The sequence below is a fragment of the Canis lupus genome, chromosome 3, assembly GCF_011100685.1.
Source record: "Canis lupus familiaris isolate Mischka breed German Shepherd chromosome 3, alternate assembly UU_Cfam_GSD_1.0, whole genome shotgun sequence".
Classification (NCBI taxonomy): Eukaryota; Metazoa; Chordata; class Mammalia; order Carnivora; family Canidae; genus Canis; species Canis lupus.
This window is the reverse complement of record NC_049224.1, coordinates 29,613,677-29,626,990: the sequence shown is the minus strand read 5'-3', so window position 1 is coordinate 29,626,990 and position 13,314 is coordinate 29,613,677. Positions and strand designations below refer to the sequence as shown.

Here is a 13,314-nt window from a genome sequence, read left to right as displayed (position 1 = left end):
GGCCCAGAAATCATCAGTGCTCCAGCTGCTCATCCCATCTCCCCTCCAGCCCCTGGCCACACCTGGTCTTTTTACTGTCTCACTGGTTTTACCTTTTTATAATGTTATGTAGTTGGATTCCTACAGTATGCACCCTTTGCATGGTGGTTTTTCTCACCTAGTAATATGTACTTAAGGTTCCTCCAGGCCTTTTCATGGTTTGAGATTTTTTTTTTTTTTAAAGCACTGGGTAATAGTCCATTGTCTGGATGTACACAGTTTACTTATCCATTCACTGACTAAAGGACATCGTGCTTCCAGATTTTGGCAATTAGGAATAAAACTGCTGTAAAGATCCAGGTTCACGTTTTTATGTAGACACAAGTTTTCAGCTCCTTTGGATAAATACCAAGGAGCATGATTGCTGGTCATATAGTCGGAGTATGTTCAGTTTGGCAAGAAACCACGAAACTGTCTTCCAAAGTGGCCATACCATTTTCATTTTCACCAGCAATAAATGAGAGTTCCTGTTCCACATACTTACCAGCATTTGGTGTTGTGTTTTTGGCATTCTCATTGACATGTGTATATCATTGTTCTAATTTGCAATAATGACATAAAATGTGTAGCATCTTATGACATACGTCTTTCTGAAAATTTGGAAATGTTTCAGCCTATTCCCCACCCATACTTTTATCTCCTATTCTCTTTTCTCCACCTGGAATTCCACTTGCCTTTTTATATTGCCCACAAATCCCTCGGTCTCTAGGTCTCTTCTTTCTTCTTTAGATTGGATAATTTCTATTGATCTACTTTCATATTCACGGATTCTTTCCTCTGTAATCTGATATTTATCTCATTTGGGGAATCCTTTCTTTTTCTAAAGATTTTGTTCATTTATTGGAGAGAGAGAGAGAGAGGGAGAGAAAGAAAGCACGTGTGAGCAAGCGCACGGGGTGAGCGGTAGAAGGAGAGGGGAGAAGAGGAGGGAAAGACTCTCAGGCAGCCTCCACACTGAGCACAGAGCCAGGTGCTTGATGTGGGGTGTGATCCCACGACCCTGAGATCATGACCTGAGCGGAAACCAAGAGTTAGATGCTTAATGGACTGAGCCACTCAGGTGCCTCAAATATTTATTTTTGATATTGTATTTTTTCTGTTCTAAAAATTCCATTTTTTTCTTTTTTTATATTTTCTATATTTGGCTGAGATTTCTTTTCATTTGTTACTAGCATATATTTATTTGCTTTGTTGAGCATAATTATAATAGTTTCAAAATCGTTGTCTGATAGTTCCAACATCTGGGTCATTTTTCTTATGTGCAGTGATTTGGGATGTGAATGATGTGTTGGGAAGACTTCAGATTCTGCTACAGCTCTATGAAGAGTGTTGATTTTGTTTGTGTGTTTTAGCAGGTGATTAAGTTGACTCGAACTCTTGTTGTCCAACATGGATGGCAGTTCAAATATCAGCTAAACTTTTTAATCTTGAATTGGTCTCCTTGGAATTTGCTCTGTGCACGTGTGGTTCAAACTTCAGGGAGAGATTTGGGCAGAGTTTAGAATTCTCCCTGTCTGGTTCCCTCTTTGCTAGAATTCTCCCTTCACTGTCTAGCAGCCCTCCAGACCCCACAGTAAATCCGCTGGCTCCTTAGGCAAGATTGACGGTGAGGCCCCTGTTGGAGGTCCATGCTCCCATGCCAGGCTGAGACTGTGGCCTGCCTTCAAGACAAAACTGAAAAACTGGGAAACTTGGCGGATGTTGGACTCTTGCTCCAAGTTTCTAGTCCCCTTCATAAAACTGCCTGCGTTTGTTCCTTCTCCAGAGCCCTCACGTCATTACTTTTCTCTAGAGTTTATCACTGTTACCGGTGAGAGGGTTGGTGGTTTTGGAGTTTACTCTTACTGGAAGAGGAACCTTGTTCATTTATATTAGATAGGTTAGTAATATGTTGGCATTTAATGCTGTCATTTTACTAATTTGCTTTGTTTTCCCCACCTGTCTTACATTTTGTATTTTTCTTCTCTTTGTTGCTATTGTTTTATTCTGTCTTTCCACTGTAGTAGCTTGTTAGCTTCACACTTTATTTTATTTTTTAAAAAGATTTTATTTATTCAGAGAGACAGAGACAGAGGCAGAGACACAGGCAGAGGGAGAAGCAGGCTCCATGCAGGGAGCTTGATGCAGGACTCGATCCCAGGACTCCAGGATCACGCCCTGGACTGAAGGCGATGCTAAACCACTGAGCCACCTGGGCTGCCCAGCTTCACACTTTAATATTCTTTTGTAATTAGTAGGAATTACAAAAGTATTCTCATTAGTCTAATGTTGTTAAAACCTTTACCCTTCTTCTAGACCATAGAAGGACTCTAGAATACTTACATTTCCCTACTGATTTTATGCTCTTGTTGTATATTTTAATTATTTACATTTTTAAGTTCAAGAACACATTACTGTTATTTTCTACACTCAATATTCATTTAGATTTACTCACACATTTACCTTTTCCAGTGGTACTCATTTTTTTGTCCATCTGTGAGCTTATATCTTAGATTATTTGCCTGTTGAGTAAAGATCTCCCTTTAGTTTGTAAGGCAGTGCTAGACTCCTGGTGACAAATTCTCAGTTTTTGTTTGTTTGTTTGCTTTAAAGATTTTATTTATTTATTTATTTGAGACACAGAGACAGAGACAGAGAGAGACACAGACACAGGTAGAGGGAGAAGCAGGCTCCATGCAGGGAGCCCTATGTGGGACTTGATCCCTGGTCTCCAGGATCACGTCCTGGGCTGAAGGCGGTGCTAAACCGCTGAGCCACCAAGGGATCCCCAAATTCTCAGTTTTTGATTGTCTGAACAGTTTTATTTTTTTAAGATTTTTAATTTATTTATATGACAGAAAGAGAGAGAGAAAGAGAGAGAGGGAAAAGGAGAAGGCAAGGGCGAAAGTGCACAAGTACAAGCAGGTAGCAGCCAAGGGAGAGGGAGAAGCAGACTCCCCACCGAGTAGGGAGCCCAGTGAAGCGCTTGATCCCAGGGCTTTGGGATCATGACCTGAGCTGAAGGCAGATGCTTAACCAACTGAGCCACCCAGGTGCCCTGAATAGTTTTATTTTATTATAATTTGTGAAGTATATCACACTACTAGGTATTGATTTCTAGGCTGGCCTGCAATTTATTTCAGCACTTTGAGGGTAGCATGTCGTGTTCTGCCTCCCATTATTTCCCTCAAGAAACCAGAAGTCAGTCTTACTGTTATTGCTCCTTTAAAGCAGTGTGTCTTTTTCCTAGGCTGTTTTTAAACATTTTTCACTTCGTATTTTGCTTTCAATTATTCTCTTATGAGTAGGTGTTGTTTTCTTTGTATTTTTTATTCTTTGAGTTCATTGTACTTCTTAAATTTGTGGCTTGACTTATTCTCTCAGTATTAGACAATCTCAGCTATTTTCTTCAAAAATTGCTTCTTCCCTCCTCTCTAATTTTACTGGGAAGGACATTACATGTACATACATGATCCCTTTTCTCTGCGTTCCAGATTTTAAAAAAATCCTTCCTGTTTTTTTTCCATCATTTTGTCTCCCTATACTTTAGTCTGGATCTTTTTTCTGACATATATTCCATCTTTCGATTCTCTTTCTTCACCATGCCTTCACCATACCCACCTATTTAGTAACTATTTTTAATTATTGTATTTTTCAGTACTGGAATTGTCACTTGATTTTTTAAAATAGTTACTAGTTCTTTGCCAAAATTTTTATCATGTCTTTTAATTCTTTGAACATATCAACTGTGGTTATCTTCAATTCTGTGTGATAACTCCACTATTTGGATCTTTTATGCATTTATATTTTTCTCTTAAAAATCATTTTCCCTTTTTGGTTTTTGGTCTATTTTTTCCTCCCCACTATGACCTAGTTATTTTTATTGAATGTTGGATAATGTATTTGAGCGATTTCAGAGATATTTTGAGACTTTATATGATGGCATGTTCCTCAAGGCAGAATTTACTTTTGCATCTAGTTGGCAGCTGGGGAAGGGACAGGTGAGAATAACTTAATCAGTGATTGAAATGATTCAGAGAAGGGTTTTATCCCATGTGAAGGCTGATCTATTTCAAGATCAATCCTATTCTTACACAGTAGACCATTGAGGTCCTAGCAGAAAGCCTAAGGTGTTTACAAAGGTCCTTACTCCCTAATGGTCCCTGAACTCTAGTGTTGTCCTCCTGCCTCTGTGAGATGGATGGAAGCTCTGCTCAGCTAGTCAGCTGCTATCAGCACTGTCAATAACTTCAAGGGGATATGGGGACCAAAAGCCACATTCTTGCTTCTTATCTTCCTTTTGTCTTCCAGATCTTGGTCTGACAAAGTCTTACTGCATTGCAATGTCTCTAATACTTTTTTTGTTTATTTTTTCTAATACTTTACAGTAATCTTTTTTTTTAAAGATTTTATTTATTTATTCATGAGAGACACAGCAAGAGAGAGAGAGAGAGAGAGGCAGAGACACAGGCAGAGGGAGAAGCAGGCTCCATGCAGGGAGCCCAACATGAGACTCGATCCTAGGTCTCCAGGATCACAACATGGGCCAAAGGCAGTGCTAAACCGCTGAGCCACCCGGGCTGCCCTACAGTGGATGTTTTAAAAAAATATTCTGTCCACATTTTCTAGTTTCTCTTGTAAGAGAGTTGGTCCAAGAAAATGGAGGTTCATAGAGGATACTAAAGTTGCTCCAGGTCATACAGGACCTAGAAGTAGAATCTCCATGTAATATTTTTATTATTTTATTTTATTTTATTTTTATTTTTTGTTTTTTTATTTTTTGAGAGAGAGAGAGAGAGAGAGAAAGTAGGAGGGGAAAGACAGAGGAAGAGGGAGAGAGAGAATCTTAAGCAGGCTCCACACCCAGTGCAGAGCCCAGTGTGGGGCTCAATCTCACAATCTGACCTGAGATCATGACCTGAGCTGAAATCGAGTTCGATGCTTAACTAACTGAGCCACTCATGTGCTCCACATCCCCCCTTAAATATTTTTAAATAGAAGACACAGAGTATGTAGGGGTTTTAGGTAGCCTACATTCCCAACCACCATTCTTTGTTTTTAAGTATGCTATGGGGAAGTATTAAGTAAACTTAAAACTCTCATTTTACAAAACTGATTCCTAGAGTGATGTCATGATGTCTGTTCATGATCACACAGCTAGTTCATGTATGAGTTTGAACAAAACATGGTCCTTTGATCCTCAGTCAGTTTTTCCCTCTTACACCTTGTTGGCCCCAGTTCGTTTTAATTAGTACTCAGGGACCCAGGCCTTTCTTTCCCTGTTTCTTTGTCTTAATGTTGTTTTCTCTTCATTGTTCAGCTAAAAAGACATAGTCAATGTCAGTAAGTGGGCAGTTGACTTATTTTTCTTTCTTTCTTTCTTTCTTTTTTTTTTTTGTCACCTCCAACCATCATTTTATATCTTGATCATTCAAATATCTCCATTCCCCCAATCCTCCAATTTTTCTTTCTTTTTTTTTCCAGCTTCCCTTCTATTAAAGACAATGGAAATACCCCAAGCCCTTCCAAAGAAGCCTTTATGCTTCCTTCCAAACCCCCGTCTCCTTGTGCTGGTAGCATCTGAATGAGTCAAAGGTCATCAGTTAACCATGGGCTTTGTCAGGAACGTGGGACTGAGGCTGCCAGGCTATGTACTTGTTATACATCAGAGCTGGCCTTGGTGCTCACACACACAAAAAAAGTTTAAGTTTAGTTTATAGGAAATTTGTCCTTGATTTACCTAACATTTATGAATGTCAGCTCTTACCTGCTTTTCCCATACCTCCATCTGTTTCTTTTCTTCTCTGGATTTTTATATTGCCATTTGTATCTTGTCTTTGGCTAATAGATGAGTCTACGCTGAAAGACAGGTGTTCTAGGAGAGTGGCTTCAGACACTGCTTAATTAGTCTGTCTTTTTTTTTTTTTAAGATTTTATTTATTTATTTGAAAGAGAGCACAAGTAGGGGGTGAGGAGGGGCAGAGGAGAGAGAAAAGCATCCCTCCCTAAGCAGGGAGCCCAATGTAGGGCTCTATCCTAGGACTCTGAGATCATGGCCTGAGCTGAAGGCAGATGCTTAACCGATTGTGCCACTCAGGTGTCCCTAGTCCGTCTTGTTTTATGGCTGGATAAATTATGTCAGATTTTGTAGAAGGCTTTGGAAAATAAGTTGTAGAGGAAAATGATGAAATGAGACATTTAACATGACATTTTTAAGGTCATGATTAGCCTTTTCATTAAAAAATAATCTATAATCTCTTCCAGAATTGCTAGTAAAGGCTTTTAACCTTTGTGGTTTGCCTGCCATTTGCTCAAGTACATGGTATATATAGGGAGATTCTTAAATTATAAGCAGAATCATGAATTTAGGATTGTGAATAAAGCTGACTGCAAGTAAATCTATTCCAACATCGTCTCTTTGCAAGGCCTAAATATGTGGTATTCTATGCTGCTTTTCTTTTTTTAAAGATTTTATTCATTCATTCATTCATTCATTCATTCGAGACATAGAGAGAGAGGCAGAGACATAGGCAGAGGGAGAAGCAGGCTCCCTCTGGGGAGCCTGATGCAGGACTTGATCCTGGGACGCCAGGGTCACAACCCAAGCCAAAGGCAGATGCTCAACCACTGAGCCACTCTGGTGCCATCTATGCTTCTGTTATTAAAGGGAAGGCACTTTGGTGATTACCAGGAAGAAACATCAGGGAAGGATGGAAGTATAACTGGTCTGCAACCCTGGAGACCTCAATGTTATCTCACTGTGACATCTTACCTGTGTATGATTTTGAACATATCCCATATCCTCTTAGGCCTTATTTGGCAATCTGTAAAATGAAAGAGTGAAAGAGGATGATCCTTTGGGAGCCTTCCAATTCCCAAATTCTTGGAAATTATCATTTACTAGGAGGTAATATGTGGAAGAATATTTTGTAATAATACAAATAAGGGGATCCCTGGGTGGTTCAGTGGTTTAGCGCCTGCTTTCGGCCCAGGGCGTGATCCTGGAGTCCTGGGATCGAGTCCCACATCAGGCTCCCTGCACAGAACCTGCTTCTCCCTCTGCTTGTGTCTCCGCCTCTCTCTCTCTCTCTCTCTCTCTCTCTCATCTCTCGTAAATAAATATTTTAAAAAATAAAAAACAAATAAAAATGTAAAGTAGTTCTTGATTTTCTGTGGTATTGGGATGGGGGGAGAGGGTAAAGGTAGCTAATCTAGAAATTGACGTTTGTGTTTTCATGTAAGCAAGTCAGATGTTTTGGGGCTACATTTTGATGCAAGCTAAAGAAAAAGTTTATGCTTTGATGATGCAGCTTATGAAGTTAGATTATAAATGTAAGGCACTTACTTAGTTTCTGGCTCACTGTGGGGCTCAGTAAGTATTTTCCAAAAGAATGAATGAGATATCATCATCATAATATATATCTTTTATCAAATGCGTGCTGTGCCATGCACTGGAGATCCACGCATGAATAATACAGACTGGCATCTGCCTTCCCAGGGTTATGTGTTATTGCCCCTTAGTTACACATGGGAAAAAGGAATTTCAGATTTGGTGTTGTGTTAAAAACCTTTTACCGAATAGCAACATTGGCAGCTTTAGTTCTCCAGCATCCTGCATTTTGTGCCAAGGAGCAGAATAATCTTCCATTTACAAAGATTTTTTTTTTGTTTTTTGTTTTTGCATTTTAATGATGTGTTAAATTGAACACCCACTCACCAAATATCTGTGAGTCCTAGTTGTAGCAGATGGCAATGGGTGTTGGGTGCTGGGATACACCTGCCACAGCTGATCATTTACTGGTTCTCTGTCTGTGGTTGGATGGAGTTTTCATCTATCTCCTAGGATCCTCTTGCCCTGGACAAGTTTGTGGTTATGGTGGCAAAATTATTACATGATAAATATCATGGGATGTATAAATAGAGGAAAAGGGATGGGAATTGAGAGTCTCAAAGATATTTAAAGGTTCTAGCCATTTATATTACTATAGTCTGGGAAGGCATTTGGTGTGTGTTATGTGATGCAGAGTCACTGGGACAGTTTTCCTCTCCCTCCAGCAAAGAAAACACTTCTTTCCCCAGACCTTCAACAGCATCAGGGATTGTCATTGTAAAGTCTTTGGAATTTGATGAGCTAAATTAGAATCTAGTTTTGATTTACATTTTTGGATTGCCAGCGAGGCTGACCATTGTTGCATAATCTTTACAGCCTGTTTGAGTGTTTGTTTTGTGAATTGCCTGTCCTTTAACTCTGATAGAAGTATGGCATTCTTTTCTTTTATACATTACTACTATTTTTTTCTCAGTTTCTTTTGTATTTTTATTTTACTTTTTAAATATTCATTTTATTAGTAAAAATCTAACAATCATTTCTTTCAGTGTTTATGTCTTTGATGTTGTTCTTAGCAAGGGCCTGGAAGGCCCTTGAATGATGTATTCATCTATACTTTTTCTTCAGTGTTCTTATGGGGTGGTTTTTTTTCTCCATTTAAAATTTTAACCCGTCTGGACATACTTGTTATATGTGTCATGAAGTATGGAGCTAACGAAAATTTTCTCCATATGTTAATCAGTTATCCTATCATTCATGATTGAATAATTTACACTGTGCACACACATGTGTATATGAATATATTTATATATTTCATTCCTAGGCTTTCTGTTATCTTCCATTCATCTCTGTTGTAGAACCATGATGTTTTGTAGTTTTATCTTTGAAGTCTGTTGCTCCATCTCTCAGAGCAAAATAATCAGAACTTTTTCTTTATAATTTAGTTACTAGTAGTGATTCTTCTACATGGATCTGAGAAACATTTCACAAGTTAGAAACTGTTGTGCTAGGATATTTATAGTAATTGATGTTTTGATTAATTTAGGAGAGACTTGATGTCTTTTTAATGCTGGCTTCCCATCCAGGAAGCAGTATAGCATTCCATTTATGTCAGTCTTCTTTGATGCCCCTCAGGTAGTCTGGAGTATAGTATTGTATGCCATGTGAAGGCAAAAGTTCTGAAGTAAGAGAGTCTAAGTTCCAATCCAAATCAAGCCTTTTACTTAGCTTATATAACAGTGAGCAGTTTTTTCCCCAGGACTGGAATATAGTGGATGCTCAGTAAATAAATGTATGTTGATAAGGGAAACAAAAGCAAAAATGAACTACTGGGACTTCATCAAGATAAAAAGCTTCTGGACAGTGAAGGAAACAATCAACAAAACTAAAAGGCAGCCTATGGAGTGGAAGAAGATAATTGCAAATGTCATACGTGACAAAGGGTTAGTATCAAAAATCTATAAAGCACTTATCAAACTCAACATCCCAAAAACAAACAGTCCAGTTAAGAAATGGGCAGAAGACACAAATAGACACTTTTCCAAAGAAGATATCCAGATGGCCAACAGACATATGAAAAGATGCTCAACATCATTCATCATCAGGGATATACAAATCAAAACCATGATGAGATACCACCTCACAACTGTCTGAATTGCTAAAATTAACAACACAAGACACAATAGGTGCTGGCAAGGATGTGGAGAAAGGGGAACTCTGTTTTACTGTTGATGGAAATGCAAACTGGTGCAGCCACACTGGAAAACAGTATGGAGGTTCCTCAAAAAGTTAAAAATAGAGCTATCCTATGACCCAGCAATTGCATTATTGGGTATTTACGCAAAGGATACAAAAATACAGATTCAAAGGGGCACATGCATCTCAATGTTTATAGCAGGATTATCAGCAATAGCCAAACTACGGAAAGAGCCCAGATGTCCATCTACTGATGAGTGGATAAAGAAAAAGTGGTTATATATATATATATATATACACACACACACACACACACACACACAATGAAATATTACCCACCAAAAAGACTGAGATCTTGCCATTTGTAGTGACATGGATGGAGCTAAAATGTATTGCTAAATGAAATAAGTCAGAGAAAGACAAGTACCACATGATTTCACTCGTATGTGGAATTTAAGAAACAAAACAGATGATCATATGGGAATGGGGAAAAAGAGAGGAAAACAAATCATGAAACTCTTAATGATAAAGAACAAACTGAGGGTTACTGGAGGGGAGGAGAGTGGGGGGATGGGCTGGCTGGCTGGTGATGGGTTTTAAGGAGAGCACCTGTGATGAGCTCTGGGTGTTGTATGTAAGTGATGAACCACTGAATTCTACTCCTGAAACCAATGTTGCACTATATGTTAACTAAAGTTTAACTAAAAATTGAAAAAAAAATGTTTGCTGAAGAAATGTTTGAATGAAAGACTTCATTCTTAAATTTCTTTGTTTTTGCTCTTGTAAATAATCATTCTTGCCAGTAATTGGCATTGTCAGTTTTTTTTGGATTTTAGCCATCCTAACAGGTGTGCATTGGTATCCTCACTGTTTTTATTTGCAATTCTGTAGTGACAAATGATGCTGAACATCTTTGCATCTGTGTATCTTCTTTGTTAGGGTGTCTGTCCAGATATTTTGCCCATTTTTCAATTGGATTGTTTGTTTTCTTATTGTTGAGTTTTAAGGGTTCTTTGTATATTTTGGACACAAGTCTTTTATTAGATAAATGTTTGAAAATACTTTCTCACTATCTGTGGCTTAACTTTTCAGTCTTTTCACAGACTCTTTAAAGCAGAAGATTTTAGTTTTAATAAAGTGCAACTTAGCAGTTTTTTCTTTCTTGGATCCTGCTTTTACAGTCTCCTTTTTCTTATCCCTTTAATTCTCCTCATGAAGGAAGACAGAGAGCAATAGTATTAGTGAACCATGTTAACTCACAAGGAGCATCTTTTACAAAGCAAAGTATCCGAGTCTGTGTGTAAACTGCACAGTATGAGTGGTCGGGACCAAAGCACCGGTAGTAACCAGGAGCTCCCGGGAAGAAACGGCTGGAAGCTGGAAGGGCTTCTTGTTCTGAGGGCTAGTGGCCCAGGCCTTGCCCGTGAGCACTCGTCACAAGAAAGGGAGGGTAGTCTTACTAGGAGTGGGGGGCTTGGAGAGTTGGTTTGAGAAGAATAGCCGAAGTGGAGGGTGCTTCCTGGGCTCCGAATGGCAGACAGGGAAGGCGTCCAGGAACAACGCGCTTATAAAACAGACGAGCTTTGTGCCCCTGGACGCCGCCGAGTAAGCATCGTTCAAGTCTCCCCTCCCACCGCCGTCATGGCTAAGTCCGAGTCTCCCAAAGGACCTGAGCAGCTGCGGAAGCCCTTCATCGGAGGTTTGAGCTTTGAAACAACCGATGGAAGCCTGAGGAGCCATTCTGAGCAATGTGGTAGTGAGAGATCCAGACACCAAGCGCCCCAGAGGCTCTGGGTTCGCCACGTAGGCCACCGTGGAGGAGGCGGACGCAGCCATGAGTGCAGGGCCACACAAGGTGGATGGAAGAGTGGTGGAACCTAAGAGGGCTGTCTCGAGAAGATTCTCACAGACCTGGTGCCCACTTAGCTGTGCAAAAGATTTTTGTTGGCGGCATTAGAGAAGACACTGAAGAACATCATCTAAGAGATTATTTTGAACAGTATGGGAAAATTGAAGTGATTGAGATCATGACTGACCGAGGCAGTGGCAAGAAGAGAGGTTTTGCTTTTGTGACATTTGATGACCATGACTCTGTAGACAAGATTGTCATTCAAAAATACCACACTGTGAATGGCCACAGCTGTGTGGTAAGGAAAGCCCTATCGAAGCAAGAGATGGCTAGTGCTTCATCCAGCCAGAGAGGCCGAAGTGGTTCTGGAAACTTTGGTGGTGGTCGTGGAGGTGGTTTTGGTGGGAATGACAACTTTGGTCGTGGAGGGAACTTCAGTGGTCGAGGTGGCTTCGGTGGCAGTCGAGGTGGTGGTGGACAGGGTGGCGGTGGGGATGGCTAGAACGGATTTGGTAATGGTGGAAGCAACTTTGGAGGTGGCGGAAGCTGTAACGATTTTGGCAGTTACAACAATCAATCCTCAAATTTTGGACCCATGAAGGGAGGAGATTTTGGAGGCAGAAGCTCTGGCCCCTATGGTGGTGGAGGCCAATACTTTGCCAAACCATGAAACCAAGGTGGCTGTGGCGGTTCCAGCAGCAGCAGCAGCAGCCATGGCTGTGGCGGAAGGTTTTAATTACTGCCAGGAAACAAAGCTTAGCAGGAGAGGAGAGCCACAGAAGGGACAGGGAAGCTACAGGTTACAACAGATTTGTGAACTCAGCCTGAGCAGGTGGTGGCAGGGCCTGGCTGCTACAAAGAAGACACGTCTTAGACGTGTGTATGGGCAAAAAACTCAAGGACTGTATTTGTGACTAATTGTATAAAACAGGTTATTTTAGTTTCTGTTCTGTGGAGAGTGTAAAGCATTCCGGCAAAGGGTTTTGATGTAGATTTTTTTTTTTTATGCACCCATGCTGTTTGCTAAATGTAAATGTCTGATCATGATGCTGAATAAATGCATCTTTTTAAAAATGTGCTGTGTAAAGTTAGTCTACTCTGAAGCCATCTTGGTAAACTACCCCAACAGTGTGAAGTTAGGATTCCTTCCGGGTGATGCCAGGTTCCATTCGAAATTTATTTGCAACCTGCCTGGGCATAGAAGCCATTGTCTCCACAAACCTTCGTGTGGTTGAACTGACAGTTAATGTATTGTGACCTGGAGTTCACCGTTAAAAGGGTCACCCAAGCGAAGTCCTGGAGTTTATTTGGTTATTATGGTTGTTGGCACATCCTATGCAACATATCTAAATTGAATTATGGTATCAGATAAAATTATAGATGGGATTAAAGCTTGTGTATCATCCATTATCATGTATAATCAATAAATGATTTAATATTCTCAAAGAATATATAAAACAGAGACAAAGCTGCAACCTAATATTTCAAAATTAGGTAAAAGAAATTACAAAGCAGTTGAAAGCTATGAAAGAACAGCAGGAATCCAAATTAGAAAAACACAGATTAAATGATAAACAACAGAGATATGAAAAAGAGAGTTAATAACTCAGAAGTGAGGGGGATCCCTGGGTGGCTCAGCGGTTTAGCGCCTGCCTTTGGCCCAGAGCGCGATCCTGGAGTCCCAGGGTCGGGTCCCGCATCAGGCTCCTGGCATGGAGCCTGCTTCTCCCTCCTCCCGTGTCTCTGCCTCTCTCTCTCTCTCTGTGTGTCTATCATAAATAAATAAATCTTTAAAAAAAATTACTCAGAAGTGTAGACCTAAAAACAAAAGAAATTTTAAGGGGATCCCTGGGTGGCTCAGCGGTTTAGCGCCACCTTTGGCCCAGGGCGTGATCCTGGAGACCTGGGACCGAGTCCCACATCG

The 13,314-nt window shown here is 40.1% G+C and overlaps 1 protein-coding gene and 1 pseudogene across 9 annotated transcripts in view; both read left to right on the top strand.

Moving 5' to 3' along the window:
- PDE8B (phosphodiesterase 8B) overlaps positions 1–13,314 on the top strand; it is a 304,031-nt gene that overhangs the window by 134,305 nt on the left and 156,412 nt on the right. The window lies entirely within an intron of this gene.
- LOC100688524 lies at positions 10,275–12,126 on the top strand (annotated as a pseudogene).